At 45.1% G+C, this 18,490-nt stretch overlaps 1 long non-coding RNA gene across 1 annotated transcript; it reads left to right on the forward strand.

The window, feature by feature from the left end:
- The first annotated feature begins 10,908 nt into the window (after window positions 1-10,908).
- Window positions 10,909-14,161, forward strand: LOC130544566 (uncharacterized). The gene is made up of 3 exons (XR_008960950.1): window positions 10,909-11,596; window positions 12,181-12,287; window positions 12,825-14,161. It is a non-coding gene; the product is annotated as an uncharacterized LOC130544566 (long non-coding RNA).
- The last annotated feature ends 4,329 nt before the right edge of the window (window positions 14,162-18,490 follow it).

Genomic DNA, 18,490 nt, shown 5'->3' on the forward strand with positions numbered 1-18,490 from the left:
CTGGTTTGGAGATCAAGGTAATATTGGCCTCATAGAATGAGTTTTGTAGCTTTCCTTCTGTTTCTATTTTTTGAAATAGCTTTAGGAGAATAGGTATTATTTCTTCTTTGAATGTTTGGTAGAATTCTCCAGGAAAACCATCTGGGCCTGGAGTTTTGTTTTTTGGAAGGTTGTTTATCACTGACTCAATCTCTTCATAATTAATTGGCCAGTTTAAAAAATCAATTTCTTCCTGTTTTAGTCTTGGTAGTTTATAGGTTTCCAGGAAGGATTCCATCTCTTCCAGATTGCTTAATTTATTGGCATAAAGCTGTTGATAAAAGTTTCTAATAATCCTTCCAATTTCATTGGTGTTGGTTGTGACCTCCCCTTTTCCATTCATAATTATATTAATTTGGGTCCTTTCTCTATTCTTTTTTTTTTTTTAAGATTTTATTTATTTATTTGACAGAGGTAGAGACAGCCAGAAAGAGAGGGAACACAAGCAGGGGGAGTGGGAGAGGAAGAAGCAGGCTCATAGCGGAAGAGCCTGATGTGGGGCTCGATCCCAGATCGCCAGGATCACGCCCTGATTCGAAGGCAGACGCTTAACCGCTGTGCCACCCAGGCGCCCCTCCTTTCTCTATTTTTTTGGATAAGTCTTACTGGTGGTCTGTCAATTTTATTGTTTCTCTCAAAGCACCAGCTTCTAGTTCTGTTGATCTGCTCTACTGTACTCCTGGTTTCTAATTCATTGATTTCTGCTCTAATCTTGGTCAACTGCTTCCTCGTGTGTGGATTAGGTCTGTCCCTCTGTTGCTGTTCCAGCTTCTTGAGGTGAGAATATAAAAACTGCATTTTAGATTTTTCTATTCTTTTGAGTGAGGCTTGGATGGCTATGTATTTCCCCCTTAGAACTGCTTTTGCAGTATCCCATAGGTTTTGGACCATTGTGTTTTCATTCTCATTGGTCACCATAAATTGTTTAAATTGATTTTTGATTTCCTGGTTTATTGAGTCATTCCTGAGAAGGCTGGTTCTTAGTTTCCAAGTGTTTGAGTTTCTTCCAAATTTTTCCTTGTGGTTGAGTTCCAATTTCAGAGTGTTGTGGTCTGAGAATATGCAGGGAATAATTTCAGTCTTTTGGTATCGGTTGAGACCTGTTTTGTGTCCCAGAACATGGTCTGTTCTTGAGAATGTTCCGTGGGCATTAGAATCGAATGAGTATTCTTTGGTTCTGGGGTGTAGTGTTCTATATATATCTATGAGGTCCAACTCGTCAAGTATGGCATTCAAAGCCCTTGTTTCTTTGTCAATTTTTTGCATGGGTGTTCTGTCTATTTCTGATAGTGGAGTGTTGAGGTCCCCTACTATTAATGTATTTTTATCTGTATGTCTCTTTATTCTGGTTAAGAGTTGGCTTGTGTATCTTGCTGCTCCCCTGTTGGGGGCATAGATATTTATAATTGTCATATCCACTTGTTGGATACATCATTTAAGAATAATATAGTGCCCTTCTGTGTCTCTAACTATAGTCTTTAGTTTAAAATCCAATCTGTCTGATATGAGAATTGCTACCCCAGCTTTCTTTTGAGGTCCACTGTCGTGAAAGATAGTATTCCATCCCTTTACTTTCAGTCTGAATGTATCTTTAGGTTCAAAATGAGTCTCTTGTAGACACAAATGGATGGGACATTTCTTTTTATCTAATCTGCAGATCTGTGGCATTTATGGGAGCATTTAGGCCATTTACATTGAGACTGAATATTGAGAGATATGATTTTAATGATGCCATGTTGCCAGTAAAGTCTTTGTTTCTATTGATTGTGACTTTGTGTTCTGTATCACTCTTGGGGCCTTTTTACCTTTTAGAACCCCCCTTAATATCTCCTGTAGGGCTGGTTTTGTGGTTACAAAGTTGGTCAATGACTGGCGATTCTGGAAGTTCTTTATTTCTCCGTTAATTCTGAATGACAGCCTTGCTGGATGAAGGATCCTTGGCTGCATGTTTTTCTCTGAAAGAACTTTAAAAATGCCCCCCAACCCTTTCTCTCATTCCAGGTCTGTGTCGACAGGTCTGACGTAATTCTGATACATTTGCCTTGGTATGTGAGAAATTTCTTTGCCCTGGCCACTTTCAATACTGTATCCTTGGATCTAATATTTGCGAAATGCACTATGACGTGACGTGCTGTAGGTTTGTCATGGTTGAGCTTGGGAGGGGTCCTCTCTGCCTCTTGGACACGAATGTTTGTTTCCCTTGCTAGATTAGGGAAGTTTTCAGCTACAATTTGTTCAAATATTTCTTCTAGACCTCTGTTTTTCTCCACCCCCTCGGGGATGCCGATGATTCTGACATTGGAAAGTTTCATTGAGTCAGTAATCTCTCATAACCTACATTCTTGAGTGTGGATTTTTTAAAGTCCAGATTCTATTTTAGCTTTTTCTTCTACTAACCCACCTTCCAATTCGCTGGTATGTTCTTCTGCCTCATTCACCCTGGCCGTCAGAGCCTCTAGTTTTGACTGCATTTGGCTCATAGAATTTTTAATTTCTTCCAGATTTGCTCTCATTTCTGCCCTTAGAGATTCTACATTCTCATTAACATTTTCATTAATACTTTTTTCAAGTCTACACATCATCTTGACCATTGTTACTCTGAATTCCATTTCTGATAATTTGGTTATATCCATATCCATTAGTTCTGTGGCAGAGGCTACAGACTCATTGTCTTTTCTTTGCTGGGGGGGATTTCTCCTTCTCATCATTCTGATGAGGAGAGGTTGCGTCATTGTCCAGAGCCCAAATTATTGACCGGGACCCAGGCCGTGAGCCCTTGTTGTATAGGGATCTTAGGGATGTGGGCTTCTTGATTTTTCAGCCTGCCTTCTGGGGGAGGGACCTGCCACGCCGATACTCAGGCAACCCTGTTTGGGTAGAGTCACCGTGTCCCCTGCGAGGGGGGATGGGGTGGGCACCTTGAGAGCTGGTATTTCCAGGCTTTTGTAGAAATGCAACTGATTTCTGATCATTGATTTTGTATCTCGCCACATTACTGAATTGCTCTATAACTTCTAATAGTTTGGGAGTGGATTCTTTTGGGTTTTCCATACAGAGTATCATGTCATCTGCTAAGAGAGACAGTGTGACTTCTTCTTTGCCGATTTGGATACCTTTTATCCCTTTTGGTTGTCTGATTGCTGTTGCAAGGACTTATAGTACTATGTTGAATACTAATGGTGAGAGTGGGTATCCTTGTTGTGTTCCTGATCTGAAGGGAAAGGCTTTCAGCTTTTCCCCATTGAGAATGATATTCACCGTAGGCTTTTCATAGATGGTTTTATGAAATTGAGGAGTGTACCCTACACTCTGAAGGGTTTTAATCAGGAAAGGATGCTGTATTTTGTCAAATGCTTTTTCTGCATCAATTGAGAGGATCCTATGGTTTTTGACTCTTTTCTTGTTCATATGATCTATCACACTGATTGATTTGTGTATGTTGAACCATCCTTGCATCCCAGGGATGAATCCCACTTGGTCATGATGGATAATCCCTTTAATGTACTGTTGGATCCTATTAGCTAAGACCTTGCCGAGAATTTTGGCATCCGTATTCTTCAGGGATATCGGTCTGTAATTCTCCTTTTTACATCAAGAGCATTCTAAACAGAAGGGAAAGCATGTGCAAAGGCCACGGGGCAGGAGCATAGCAGGTGTTTCCAGGAGCAGCAAGAAGGCCCTGTGGCTACAGGAGACAGCTTAGGACATGACCTCAGGGAGGTGACAGAGTGTGACAGGAAGCCATTGCAGGGCTGTGACCCCATGGGACCCTGTTTTACCAGGCCATCCTGGCTTCAGTGTTGAAAACAGATGACAGAGGGTTGAGGATGGGCAAGGAAGGTCAATGATGATGCTTTTCTAGGAACTCAGGCAAGAGATGAGCTCCAGTGTCGACCAGACTGGTGGCCTTGGAAGGAGTGGTTAGTCCCATTCTGGGTACATCTTGAAGATGTAGCTCACAGGATTTGCCGATGGCTTAGATATTGGGAATGGGAGAAAGGAGGAACTGGGGTAACTCCCAGCTGTTGTGGGTTGTCCTGAGCTAGGGGAAGGAGGACGTTTCTGGGGGTAGGAGGTAGTCCGTGTTCCGCATGCTGAGGAAGGTGCCTTTCCCAGTGGATCTGCTGAGGTTTGTGTCTGGGAGAACTTTTCACATCTCCTCCCTCAGCAACGTTCAAATACAAGTATCCCCCACTTTTTAAATGTTCACGGTAAGACACTTGGCTTTCTTGAAAGATCTACGTTATTACCCGGCTTCAGTAAAAGGAAGAGACCTGAAGAGGATTTCCCTCTTATGAAAAGTCAAACAGTGAGCATTGCATTCAGGATCTGTTTCGTGGGGAACCACTACAGAGGTATGTGCACCCCAACCAGCTCCTTCTGCTGGGAACCACTCCCTGTGTCCAGCCACCAGCACTTTGAATTGTGTCTATGAGCCTCTGCTGTGCTTTATCTTCATTTATGCTGGGCCTCCGTTAGAAACTTGTGTCCTGAGGCCTAAGAAAAGCCAAAGAGAAGGGATTTTGGAGTCTGAGCACGCTCTCTAATTTTTCCGTATAAATTAATGGTAATTCCTTCTTTATACCATTTCTGCTGTGGAAGGTTTCCTAGGAACACTGTACTTTCCAAGAGCAGGGAAACCTATACCCCATCCTGCGGGGTTCGTTTTAGTCTCCCTGCTGGACAGAACATTCCATGACTGTTGGATTTTATCGCTCAAACATTGCGCCTTTGACCACCTTAACCCGTTTCTACCAACCATCCTTGAATCAGGCACCCACCCATCTGTTCTCAGTATCTATGCGTTCAGTATTTGTTCTTTCCACGTGGAATGTATATGAGAGCATCTAGTATTTGTCTTTCTGTCTGAGTTACTTAGCATAAGGCTCCCAAGGTCTCTGTTTCTATGTCTGGTTATTGTGAATAATGCTGCAGTGAACGTGGGAGTGCATCTGTCTTCTTGAGGCAGTGTTTTTGTATTCTCCAAATACTCAGTAGAGCCATTACTGGGTCATGTGGTAGTTGTATTTATTTTTTCAGGAACCTTCATACCGTTTGTCACAGTGGGTGCACCCATTTCCATTCCCACCAACAGTGCACAGGGTCCTGTCGTCTGCACACCCTTGACCACACCTGGTATCTGTCTTTGGGATGATTGCCGTTGCAACAGTTGTGAGGTGATGGCTGATTATGGTTTTGACTTATGTTTCCCTGATGATGATTAGTGATGTTGAACAACTTTTTCTGTCTGTTGGCACCTGTGTTCCATCTTTGGAAAGTATCTATTCACATATTCTCCCCATTTTTATACAGTTTTTTTTGTTTTGATTTGCATGAGTGTTTTGTGTATTTTGGATATTAGCCTCTTCTCACACATATGATTTGCAGATATTTTTTCTTATTGGGTCGGTCACCTTTTAAGTTTTTGATGGTTTCTTTTGCTGTGTGGAAGATTTCAGTTTGATGTTGTTCTACTTGTTTATTTTTGCTTTTGTTGCCTTTGCATTTGGTGTCTGATCTAAAGACTCTTTGCCCAAACCAACGTCGAGAAAGTTAGTACCTGTGTCTTCTTTGAGGTTTATGGATTCAGATCTTATGTTCAAATCATTCATCCATTAAAAATTTTGTATGTGGTATAAGAAAGTGACCCAGTTATATTCTTCTGCATTTAGTGCCCAGTTTGCCTGTTACCGCTCACTGAAGAGACAGTCCTTTCCCCATGGCATATTTTCTGCTGCTGTGTCATAAGTTAGGACCATCTACGTGTGGGTAAGTTTCTGAGCTTTCTGTTCTGTTCCACTGACCTGGTGTCTGTGTTTATGCCAGTACCATCCTGTTTTGATGACTACAGCTTTGTAATCTAGCTTGAAATCCAGGAGTGTGTTGACTGCAGCTTTCTTTCTCCAGTTTGCTTTGGGTATTTGGGGTTTTGTGATTCTATACTAGTTTTAGGACTGTCTTCTATTTCCTCAAATAATGCCACTGGAATTCAGATAGGGATTTCATCACATCTGTCGATTGCTTTGGGTACGATGGACATGTTTACATAATTAACTCTTCCAGTTAATGAGCATGGCGTATGCTTCCATTTGTTTGTGTCGCCTTCCAAATCTTTGACCCATGCATTCCCCCCCCCCCCGACACATGTTTTTCCTTTCTTTTCTGCCATGTGTTGAGTGTACCATGTCTTTCTCATTCTTGGTTACTTTTATTCCTAGATTTTTTTTGGATGCAATTGTAAATGGCTTGCTTTTTAAATTTCTCTTTGCGAAAGTGTGTCATCAGTATATAGAAATGCAAGAAGTTGGGTCATCTGGGTGGCTCCATCGGTGAAGCATCTGCCTTCAGCTCAGGTCATGATCCCAGAGTCCTGGGATCAAGCCCCATGTCGGGCTCCCCGCTTAGCGAGGGTTTGCTTCTCCCTCTGTCTGACACTCACCCTGCTCATGCTTTTTCTCTCCCTGTCAAATAAATAAATAAAATCTGAAAAAAAATAAATGCAACAGGTCTCTGTATATTGAGTTTATATCCTGCAGCTTTACTGAATTTGTTTACTCTAACAGTTTTTTTTTGTGTGTGTGGAATCTTTAGGGATTCCATGTCATTTGCAATTAGTGACAGTTTTCCTGTATGGATTTCATATCTTTCTCTTTTTTTGGTCTTTTTAGTCTCCATTGGATTTATTTACACATTCCTTTTTGTTATTTCCTTACATCTACTAATTTGGGGCTTTGGTTGTTCTTTTTTTTTTTCTCTACTTCTTTACTACGTAAAATTAGGTGGTTTATTGGAGAGCATTCTTATGGATTGACGAAGACTCAAATTTCTATGAACGTCCCCCTTAGAGCTACTTTTGCTGCATCCCATAAATTTTTGTAGGTTCTCTTTTTCATTTGTGTCAAGGTACTTCTAAAATGTCTTTTGATTTCTTCTTTGACTGTCGGTTGTTCAGTAGCATGTTGTTAAATGTCCACATATTTTTGAAAGATTTTTTATTTATGTATTTGACAGAGAGTGAGATAGCGAGAGAGGGAATGCAAGCAGGGGGGTGGGAGAGGGAGAAGCAGGCTTCCCGCTGAGCAAGGAGCCTGATTCGGGGCTAGATCCCAGGATCCTGGGATCACAACCTGAGCTGAAGGCAGATCCTTAATGACTGAGCCACACAGGCCCCCCAATCTCCACCTATTTTTGACTGTCCCATTTTTTTCTTGAGACTGATTTCTAGTTTATATCATTGTGGTTGGATAAGATTTGAACCAGAAGGGGTTTGAGGGCAGACCATGAGTTCCGTGGGGACAGAGGAAGGTTTTGTGAGATGGGGTGGGGTTAACCCTTGTTAGAATTACTGACTACTACCATGCAGGCTGTGTGCTACCATTCACACCATAGTCCTGATGGACTTGTACTTCATTAGAAATATTTTCTAGGAGGTGTAGGCATAAGCCTTCTCTAAAAGAAAGGTGCCATGTGGGTTCATGGCATGACCCCAGGTCAGCAACCAGGATGTATGGTATTGTGGGGGATCAGAACCAGGCTTTCTGTGGGAAGTGACAGGAATAGGGCATGGTGAGCTTCATGACCTCATAGGTGAGGTCCCGAGCGACCCACTGGGTGTTGGGGTCTGTGGATCTGTCTCATCAGGTGCTGTGGAATTCAACGACACCCTCCTGTCTGTTGAGTTGTGCGAACAGGTAGACATCAGTCTCTGGCCAGGCATGAGAGTTGCACTGGACCGCCACCAGAGGGGCAGTGTGCAGGGGAGCCACTGCTTGGTTTCCATGAAAACTGACCGGGCTCTGTGATTGTGATTCCTAGCAGCTGCAAGGGGAGAGAAAGGTGGGGGTGGTGCACACTTCCTAAGGTTGTGGTCAGGACTGGTCTGGAGCATACTGAAGTCAGCCACACCTGGCACAGAAGGCACCCAGTCAGTGTAGCTGTGGGCACTGTTCCCATGGCACTTTTGGGCCGGCTCCATGCTGCCAGCTCCTGCTTTTCATCATCATCTTCAAGGTCATGTGCCTCTGCTCTTGCCCCATGGCCTCCGGGGTATTGTCCATCCTCCATCTGGCCCTCGTCCCTGGTGCCCTGTGCAGTCCAATGCCAGGGTAGCCTTCTCGAGACCCACCTCTGGCCCTGATGGAACACTTCCATGGATCTCCTGTGAGGCGAGGATGATGCCCTGCCCTGGAAGGGGGCTGCAGGTCCCCAATCAGGAGAGCCACGTCTCCCTTTTCAGCATGGCCTGCCCTCCCCTCGGTCTTCCTCAGGGAAGCTCTCCCTGCTTCCTGAGATGACAGCTCTGAACTTAAAAATGAATGTTATTTTACATATCTCTATGCCTTAGTTCATCCATGGCATGACTTTCAACCCCATTAGTGGGTTTTTTAGCAGTTCTGAAGGGCTGTCTGCTCAAGGAGGGGATGACCTGGGTGGGGCAGCTTTCCCTCTCATCTCCCTCAGCATGTCCCCTGTAATTTATACTCTATATTACAGAAAAACGTGCTATCTGCGTCGGGTCACGTGTTGCCACATTGTGGATTCTTTTTTCCCCATTCGTTTGGGATCAACCTCCCCATTTAGTGGCCGATATTCCATAGATGGTGTTGAAGAGAGTCCTTTCAGCTTGTTGTGTCAGTTATTTGAAATACACTTCCACTTACATACCTACCTCCAAAGGGGTAGAAATTATCTGCCCTGACCTAGGAGATCAATACATGGCTTAAATGTTTCACGGATATCTAGCTGAATTTTCCATTTTATTTTTGGGATCCAAAGAATCACTTTCTGCAGGTAAGAATAGCGCAAGCCTAACCTGTTCATATACGTACAGAAGTGCACACGTGCATGCATATGGCTAACATAGAACCTTAATTGAAGAGAGGTGAGGCTGGGGGGGGCCTGGGTGGCTCCATTGGTTAAGGGGCTGACTCCTGATTTTGGCTCAGGTCATGATCTCAGGTCATGGGATCACCCCATCTAGGGCTCTGTGCTCAGCGGGGAGTCTGCTGGAGATTTCTGTCTCTGTCTCCCTCTGTCCCTCCTCTTTCTCTCTCTCCCTTAAATAAATAAATCTTAAAAATAAAAAAGAAAAGGAATAAAGCCAAAGTGTGCATGTGCATGAATGTGTGTGTGTGTGTGTGTGTGTGTGTGTGTGTGTGTGTGTGTCTTCTAGGGCTTTCCTAATGTAGAATCCTCCTACCTTCCACACTTGAGAGATATTTCTTAAATACCCAGCAATTCCCTGTAATAAGGGCCAACATGTTTTGTGTGCCTACTGTGTACCAGGCCAATGCTGAACGAGTTACAAGGATTGCCTCATTTAAGACAGTCATCTTGTGTGGTTGGTACAGTTCTTATTCCCAGATGTCAGATGAAAAGGCTCAAGCCTAGAGATAGAACTTGCTTTCCAGAGTGACACTACTAACAAGTGCTGGAAGTGGAATGGCAATACGGGCAGGAGGCTTCCAAAGCATACACTGCTGATCTGTTACCACATCCTGGGTCCCTGCAGCCTCTCAACGTGTGGAATTCAATGAATGATAAAGACGATGCTGAATCACAGGAATCCTTTCACCCTTAACTTTTGGTGGAAAATTCCAAGACATGAAGACTAGCTAGCAAACAAGTTCTCAGCATCAGAAAGAGGAAACAGAGGAAAAGGGCAAAAATAAATGTACAGTTTCGTTCACAGTTGTGATTTTAAGGGAAAAATAATGAAAGAAAATTCAGCATGTAATCTTACGTGTGACATTAGAAAGTAAAGATGACTGGCATTACTAACTAGAAAGTCATGTCATTAGTCAGAAGGACTTACCCTATTCTATTGTCTTTACCTTGTTAAAGGGGGGAAAAGGTCCCTAATAGAATAAAAAGATTATACTACAAAAGGCAAACATAGAAGGATGGCTGAAAATAAAATGACTAATTTTCATCTCTCAAAAAAAACCCCCACAAAACAGAACAAATATATAACCCTGCCCCCAATGTTCATTCCCCAGAGCACTCCCTTCTTTGTGAAGATTGTGTCTCCCAGGCAGCTGTCCTGACTTGGGTTTGAATAAAACTCTCTTCCTTTCTCTCTAAGATGTTTTAAAAGGTTCATTCATTTAGTGTCGACAATAACACTATGTTTTCTTTTTAAGTGAAAAATAAATGTTCCTGGTTCACAACTGCGACAGCACTGGAGGATGGCTGTTCCTTCTGGCCCCTTCCCTGTAGAACCAAGCATGTGTATATAGATTCCAGCACAAATGGGCTCATCCTAGAAGGATGCTTTGAAGGTCTGAGAAGCACTATCCACTCCATGGGTGAGACAAGAAGGCAAAGCTATTCCCACTTGGAACATTCCTTCTGGGGCTTAAAATTGCCTTGGAAATGCATGAAAGCATTGCGTTTCCTAAAGCCCAAGGCTGGAACAGTCTGAGAGCAGCTGACCTTGCCAGGAACCAGGCACACCCCTGCAAGGAGGGTTGGTGCAGAAGGGAAGGGACAGGGCTCTGAGGGTGGTCTGCAGCTAGAGGGGTCCGTGGAAGGGGCCGTGGTGTGTGTGTGTGTGTGTGTGTGTGTGTGTGTGTGTTTGGGGCCCTGCCCACGATCCCACTCACGCCTGCGCAGGGCACTGCGCCAAGGAGGTGCCTCCTTGACCCTCTGCGCTCCCAGAGTTGCGAGTCAGTGGGGCGGGTTGCCCGGCATTCAAGGGGCTGGAAGCACCACACTCCCCAACCAACCGTGTGGGGGAGGAGCTACGTCTCTATGGGCGGACCCAGAGCAGCCGAGGACGCAGACCGGGGAGCCAGAGAAGGGGAGCTCTGAGAGAGTCAACCTGTGGAGTTCCTGGCTGAGGGAGTGCGTGCTGTGTGTCGGGGTGGGGGTCTGGGAGTAGGGGGCACCCCGGGTGGGAGGTGAGGTTCTGGAAGGGCGTGTGGAGAGAGTTCCTCATGGAGACTCAGGTGAGTTTTTTTTCCCTTGCAAGTCTCTTCTGCCCAGTCTCCGTCAACTGGCCTTATGCCCCAGACCCAGGAACTCCAGGGCGCCCGCTCAGCAGAGCTTTTGTGGGATGGGTTGCAGACATTCCAGGGTTTCCCGTGTTCCCCAGGAAGAGCGAGAGTAAGGACTGCACAGTCCCCAACTTCAGTGGGGTGCCCCCTGTCCCCTGACACAGTGCAAGTAATGGACCTTGAGCAGTACCCCGAGTTCAGCAGGGTGTTCCCTGTTCCCTCAGGCACAGGTGTGGTGGTAAGAAGCCCCAGAACCGTTTGGGGGCTTCAGCATTGTGTGCCCTGTCTCCCAGGGACCGTGGGAATGGGCTGTGAAGATAATTACTACTTAAAGAAACAAGTCTGTGTTTCCCCTTCTCCCAGAAATGGCAGCAGCTATGCAGGCTTTAGGTCCGAGGAGCTGCCTTCTCCCCAGCTGACAGCACTTCTCTGGCTCCACAAGACCCAAGGTTTTAAACGTCTGCATCTGAGTCAGTGAGGCCTCTTGCCACAGGACGCCAGCATTCAGAGAAAGCTGCAGGTCCGTTTGGGGAAATGTCATCTCCACGTCAGGACTGGAGGTAAAACCTCTCATTAACCCACCATCTCCTGGGCTTTGCTCTTTGCTCTAGTTGAGCCATGAAGTAAAACTGAAGTAGTACTTGTCAGCGTTCTGGATTTGCTGAAAGAGGTACTTAGTTTCTGAGCAGGGAGAACGTTGCAGGGCATCCCATTTTCCCTGTTCCTTTATTGCTTATGAATGTATTTTGAACAGCTGTTTCCTAGAAACACTCTTTTATTAGAAAGGGAAGGTGAGATTTACTCTTTGTGTATTTTTAAGATATACTTTATTCCTCATCTCACAGTGTTTATTCTGTTGGGCCTAAGATGTGGCTGAGAAGCCACCATTTAGAGTTAGGTGGCTTTTTTGTCGTCAGATACAGACTTGGATGATGCCTTGTCATATATCAAAGGTGATGTTTCATCACTGATTAGTCTTTTCATCCAAAGAGTTACAATGAGGGTCGAGGGAAAATTCAACATTATTCAAAGCAGCCTTTTCCTGTTTAAAAGTTGAGCTTGACTATCTAGCTTTACTAGATGTATCATCTCAGTATTTTGAAGTGCCATATTCTCTCTGTCGTTTCTTTGGTGGTGGAGTCAGAAGGAGAGTCTCTGGGAATTCCTCTGGATAGAGGCATGCCGGTGGCTTCAGGGGGCTTGGCGTCGGGAGCCCTGGGCGGAGTTCTGGAACTGCTTGCCCGATGCTGGGTGAGTCTGGTTATCCCACAGAGTTTCTGTTTCCTCCTTATGAGATTGCTGGAAGGTGACATAAGTCAAGCAGAGAAAGGCAATGATCATACAGTTTCACTCATTTATGGAACATAAGAAATAGCAGGGAGATCAGTAGGAGGAGGAAGGGAAGAATGAATGGGGAGCTTAACAGAGGGGGGAATGAATCACAAAAGACTACGGACTCTGGGAAACAAACTGAGGGCTTCAGAGGGGGAGGGGGGTGGTTGATTGGGATAGGCCACTGATGGGTATTAAGGAGGGCACGTATTGCATGGAGCCCTGGGTGTTAGCCGTAAACAAGGAATCATGGAACACTCCATCAAAAACTAATGATGTGGTGTATGGTGACTCACATAACATAATAAAAAAATTAAAAAAAAAGAAATTGCTGGAGGGTCATCTCTATGGAAAGGCTTTTTACACAGAAACTGTTCTGTCTAAGGAAGAGTAACTAAACATGATGTGATTTGGGCTGTATTATTCTGTAAATAATTTTAAAACTCCCTGTCCTAGGGATACGATATGTTATTGCACGCAGAGGCCTGAGAAAGCTGCAATGAAAGATTGAGATCTCAGAGCACATTCGTGTTCCATGGATACGTCACTGAACGGTTTGCACAGGTAGGCAGGTAAGTGGAGAGAAATATGACAGAAGGGGAGAGAAGGTGTGAACCATTCATTAGGTAGCCTTCTCCCCTTCTCAGGAAAGCCTTGGGCCAGTGTCATTTTGGAAGAAGAGGGGGAATCCTGGAGCTTTGCAGCAGACAGGGGAGTTCCAGGTCTGGGTAGAGGTGACAGGGATCCCAGAGGAGAGCTGAGTGCATTCTGCAGCAGGGTGTGGGCAGGGCAAGCTCCAGGGGTGGCTGTGAGTCTCCCGTGTGACCGTTGTGACAGGTGAGGGCTGCGAGCAGGTTCCTGGCTGAGGACAGGTGAGGCACAGGTGGAGAGCTGGCCGAGCCCCTTCTTCAGGGCCACCGGCCTCACCAAACACACACAGCCTCATCGTCTGTCCCTGTCACTCCAATTCAGACTGTCAGAGTCGCCAGACCGAGATGTTTGGTGGTGCTTCTTTCCTTGCATGCGTGCGAAGTTTCAAACCTGAGGTGACGGACGTGATGGGTCCTCAGAACATCTGTTACTCTTTTATTTCCTGCTCTACTTCCGATCGGTGAAGTGAATCGGACCTGCTAGTGGAAGGAGCTATCTGTGCGTTTTTATTTCCTAGTTTAATTAAACAATGGGAAAAGAGTCTTCTGAAATAGTAAAGGAATCCTTTCTGGGTGTTCATGTTTTTCTCTTCTGCGAGCCACATTCCGATATTAGAAATTATTTGTTAAAGTAAAACAGCCTCAGAGCTGTCACAGGGTTTGGTGGCCTTTGTGAGAGGGAGAAATGGAGAAGGAGTGTGGGTTCTTTAGGAGCTCGGGGAGTGGCACATTGTGCTCCCAAAGGAAATCGAGCCCCCCCTGTTAGCTTTCCGGGGCGGGGGGCTGCTGCTCCCCTGGAGGCTCCTCCTGGGCTCTGGAAGCTTGACCTGGTGAGTCACTTGCGACTTGAGCTGGGGAATTGATGAAGAAAACAGAATGAATGCTGGGGGTTGCCTGTATCCTTTGGACGCAGACAACTTCATGTAGCAAAGGAACTCTTCACCCATGAGGTGTGTCGGGATCCCTGAGGGTGTGGGCTTTGCTTCATGGGCTGAGGTTGTGTCTTCATCCTTATCTGGACCAGAGTCATGTTGTCTGGCTGTGGAGATCCTGACCCTTAGGTGACCGTGTCATTATTATTATTGATGTTTTAAGAAAGCACTATAGACATTGACTTTGAGATACACATAGCAAAAGGAAAAACACAAGGTCAAATATGTATGTGATGATTGAACTTGTGGTATCTCTCATTGGTGTGGGTCTTGTAGGGCTGCCCGAATGAGAAAGACCAAGGAATTCGATGTCGATAGAAGTGTGCTGTGCACAGGGAGTGTTTTATTCCATCAGTTAACTTCTCTCTCTGAAGGGAAAATACAGTGGTGTCTGGAGCTGGGTTTCTGATTGGAAGGACTGGGAGGCCAGTGAATCGAAGAGCAGTGTTCATGCCGACGTGGTGCTCAGTGCCCAGTGAGCGAAGGTTGGATGCTTGGACTCGGAAGCCTTGGTGTTCAGGGAGGATGTTGTCCGAGTTTGCAGCACATCGAGTCACTTGGCTGGTCTGCCTAATCGGGCCAGTTTCTGCCTTTCTAAGGGCAGCTTGAAAGTGGCTTGCAACCCTAGGGCATTTGCGGAGTGGTCTGCACGGGACCCCTGTGTGGGCCAGTGTAGACACAACCCAGGGAATTCCAGAGCTAATGATGAGCACTTTTCTGAGGCTGGAGATTGCTTCTCTGTGAGAATGATTGAGCTGGAGTGCAAAGAAGTCTCTGGGTCTTAGGATTCACTGAGCGGGTGCGAGCCTGGCAGGGTAGTCAGATCAGATAGCTGGGAGGTTGTGATGCCATGGTCTTGGACCGTCGCTCTTGATGGGCAGGCCAGCTTGCTACAAGCATCGGTACTGGTGTCTCTTCCCTCCACCCCCACCTCCTGCCCCGGCAGCACTCAGGCTGCATATGTGATAAGACAGTTGGTTCCTGATTGGTTCTCAAGCCCTCGGCTCAGCAGGGTGGTCAGTGGGAAGCAGCCCCCAGGCAGCATTATGGATTCTTGCCCAGTGTGCCACCCGCTTCCTCGGAGGACACACAGCAGATGTCCTCTGCCTGGTGTCTGAGTTCAGCCAGCAGAAGCACTTCTTCCAGAGCCACACACCTGAGAAATCCTCCCTTCACGTTGCTGTGCTGTGTGGAAGAGGTCAGTGTTCCTTTGGACCTGCAATCTCTGCTCCTGCCGTTAGGTTCTGAGGCCACACAGGCCACCAGTCTCTGTGAAGGTCCAGTTCTGCGTGGGGCTGACGTGCGGGACTGAGGCTGAGCTGGGCAGCCTGCTGACGCTGCTGCAGGCTCCTTCCTGAACACCGGTTTGTGAGGACGTCACAGGAAAGAGGGACAGGAGCACCGCTCTGCCTGAGCACAGGAGGATTCTGGACACCAATCCCAGGTGGTTGGTGCAGGGAGGAGAAATGTCTGTTTCCCAGGACCTTGGCCAGAGGGAGATTTGGGCCCTGGGATGTGTCTCTGCTCAGCGTTCTCAGATGAGCACCTCAGGCAAGGGGAGGAAATATGTGTGCTCACCTGTCATTGAGGAAGGTGTCTGGTTTCAGGTTTCATGTGCAGGTGGATTCCTCGTATGGCTCCCTTTCATGATGGTGTTCAGGGTGCAGGAGGTGGACCCCCGTGTCCCAAGCATCTTGGCTGTTCAAGAGCCTGGGGGCACATTTTCCCCTGGGGATTCGGAGCACGACATTGGGGGGAGTCGGTGGTTAAGTGAACAGTTTTTACCTCAGTTTCTTGCTTGCCGAGATGGACTGGAGACATTTGATAAGTGCTATGGAAATATGAAACAGGAGACAGACAAGGGGAGGTGGGGGTGGTGTTTGCTATTCACATAAGGGCCAGGTGGGACTTCACTAAGAAGGTGTTAACTGAGTCAAGATATAAAGAAGGTGAATGATATCACATCAAGAGCATTTTTTAATAATGATTTTTTATTATGTTAGTCACCGTACAGTACATCCTTATTTTTTGATGTAGTGTTCCATGATTCATTATTTGCATATAACATCCAGTGCTCCATGCAATATGTGCCCTCCTTAATACCCATCACCAGCCCATCCCAAATCCCCCACCCCCCTCCTCCTGAGGCCCTCAGTTTGTTTCCCAGAGTCCATAGTCTCTGGTGGTTCATTCCCTCTTCTGTTTACCCCCCCTTCATTCTTCCCTTCCTTCTCCTACCGATCTTATTTCTTATGTTCCATAAATGAGTGAAACCATATGATAATTGTCTTTTTCTGCTTGACCTATTTCACTTTGCATAATCTCTTCCAGTCCCGTCCATGTTGTTGCAAATGTTGGGTAATCGTTCTCTCTGATGGCTGAGTAATATTCTATTGTGTATATGGACCACATCTTCTTAATCCATTCATCTGTTGAAGGGCATCTTGGCTCCTTCCACAATTTAGCTATGTGGACAATGCTGCTATGAACATTGGGGTGCATATGGCCCTCCTCTTCACTACATCTGTATCTTTGGGGTAAATACCCAATGGCTGGATCATAGGGTAGCTCTATTTTTGACTTTTTAAGGGACCTCCACACTGTTTTCCAGAGTGGCTGTACCAACTTGCATTCCCACCAACAATGTAGGAGGGATCCCCTTTCTCCACATCCTCTCCAACATTTGTCGTTTTTTGTTTTGCCCATTTTTGCCATTCTAACTGGCGTAAGGTGGTATCTCAATGTGGTTTTGATTTGATTTTCCTTGTTGGCTGATGATTTTGAACATTTTTTCATGTGTCTGTTAGCCGTTTGTATGTCTTCATTGGAAAAGTGTCTGTTCATATCTTCTGTCCATTTTTTGATTTGATTATTTGTTTCTCGTGTATTGAGTTTGAGAAGTTCTTTGTAGATCTTGGATACCAGTCCTTTATCTGTAGTGTCATTTGCAAATATATTCTCCCATTCCGTGGGCTGCCTCTTAGTTTTTCTGACTGTTTCCTTGGCTGTGCAGAAACTTTTAATCTTGATGAAGTCCCATAAATTCATTTTATCTTTTGTTTCTCTTGCCTTTGGGGATGTGTCATGAAAAAGTTTGCTTTGGCCGATGTCGTAGAGGTTGTTGCCTATGTTCTCCTCTAGAATTTTGATGGATTTCTGTCTCACATCAAGTTCTTTCATCCATTTGGAGTTTATTTTTGTGTATGGTGTGAGATAGTGTTCAAGTTTCATTTTCTTGCATGTAGCTGTCCAATTTTCCCAGCACCATTTATTGAAGAGACTTTTTCCCACCGGATGTTTTTTCCCGCTTTATCAAAGATTAGTTGCCCAAAGAGCCGAGGGTCCATTTCTGGGCTCTCTATTCTGTTCCATTGGTCTATGTGTCTGTTTTTGTGCCAGTACCATGCTGTCTTTGTGATCTTAGCTTTGTAGTATAGCTCGAAATCCGGCATTGTGATGCCCCCAGCTTTGTTTTTCCTTTTCAACAGTTCCTTGGGGATTCGGGGCCTTTTCTGTTTCCATACAAATTTAAGGACTGTTTGTTCCAGTTCTTTGAAAAATGTCCTCGGTATTTTGATCGGGATAGCATTGAAAGTGTAGATTGCTCTGGGTAGCATGGACATTTTAACTATGTTAATTCTTCCGATCCATGAGCATGGAATATCTTTCCATCTTTTTATGTCTTCCTCAATGTCTTTCAAGAGTGATTTATAGTTTCTAGAATATAGGTCCTTTACGTCTCTGGTTAAGTTAATTCCAAGGTAACGTATGGTTTTTGGTGCTATTGTAAATGGGATGGATTCCCTAATTTTTCTTTCTTCGGTCTCGTTATTCGTGTATAGAAATGCAACTGATTTCTGGGAATTGATTTTGTATCCCGCCACGTTACTGAATTGCTCTATAACTTCTAATAGTTTGGGAGTGGCTTCTTTTGGGTTTTCCATATACAGTATCATGTCATCTGCAAAGAGAGACATTTTGACTTCTTCTTTGCAGATTTGAATACCTTTGATCCCTTTTTGTCATCTGATTGCTGTTGCAAGGACTTCTAGTACTATGTTGAATAATAGTGGCGAGAGTGGGCATCCTTGTCGAGTTCCTGATCTTAAGGGAAAGGCTTCCAGCTTTTCCCCATTGAGAATAATATTTGCAGTAGGCTTTTCATAGATGGCTTTTATGAGATTGAGAAATGTACCTTCTATTCCTACACTCTGAAGGGTTTTAATCAGGAAAAGATGCTGTATTTTGTCAAATGCTTTTTCGGCATCGATTGAGAGGATCATATGGTTCCTGAGTCTTTTCTTGTTGATATGATGTATCACGCTGATTGATTTGCGAATATTGAACCACGCTTGCATCCCAGGTATGAATCCCACTTGATCGTGATGGATAATCCTTTTAATGTACTGTTGGATTCTATTAGCAAGTATCTTGTTGAGGATTTTTGCGTCCATATTCATTAGGGAGATCGGTCTGTAATTCTCCTTTTTGAGGGGGTCTTTGCCTGGTTTGGGCATCAAGGTAATATTGGCCTCATAGA

Source organism: Ursus arctos, unplaced genomic scaffold (assembly GCF_023065955.2).
Source record: "Ursus arctos isolate Adak ecotype North America unplaced genomic scaffold, UrsArc2.0 scaffold_22, whole genome shotgun sequence".
Lineage (NCBI taxonomy): Eukaryota > Metazoa > Chordata > Mammalia > Carnivora > Ursidae > Ursus > Ursus arctos.